The sequence below is a fragment of the Psammomys obesus genome, unplaced genomic scaffold, assembly GCF_907164565.1.
Source record: "Psammomys obesus unplaced genomic scaffold, mPsaObe1.curated_primary_1811, whole genome shotgun sequence".
Lineage (NCBI taxonomy): Eukaryota > Metazoa > Chordata > Mammalia > Rodentia > Muridae > Psammomys > Psammomys obesus.
Genome location: NW_026585797.1, coordinates 15,816,359 through 15,816,824, shown reverse-complemented (window position 1 = coordinate 15,816,824; position 466 = coordinate 15,816,359). Strand labels below are relative to the sequence as shown.

At 42.3% G+C, this 466-nt stretch overlaps 1 protein-coding gene across 1 annotated transcript in view; it reads right to left on the bottom strand.

Annotated features, from left to right (window-relative positions):
- The window catches only part of Map3k5 (mitogen-activated protein kinase kinase kinase 5), a 190,096-nt gene that overhangs the window by 118,355 nt on the left and 71,275 nt on the right, over window positions 1-466 (bottom strand). The gene's annotated exons all lie outside the window — the stretch shown is intronic.

Sequence of the window (466 nt, the reverse complement as noted above, 5' to 3'; positions counted from 1 at the left end):
GTGTGTGTGTGTGTGTGTGTGTGTGTGTGTGTGTGTGTGTGTGTGTGCACGCGCTTACCCTTTAGTTCCTCACCACCTTGTTGGTACAAAGCACTTGCAAGCAGGTTCACACACCTAGTCCCAGCACTCAGGAAGCTAATTCAGGAGATTTGCTACACATTTTAAGCTAGCCTGAGATATACAGCAAGTTCTGTGTATCTGGCCATCCTGGGCTACAGAGTCAAGAAGACCTTATTTCAAGCAATCAAACAAATCGATTTTTAGGTTTTAAAAGAACCTAAGTCTGGGTGAACATACATGTATACATCCTGTTATGGTTTGAGTGTGATCAGCCCCTACCTGCTCATATGTTTAAACATTTGGTCCTTGGGTATTGTTTCAAGAGGCTGTGTAACCTGTAGAAGGGACGGACTGACTGACTATCTATCTATCTATCTATCTATCTATCTATCTATCTATCTATCTA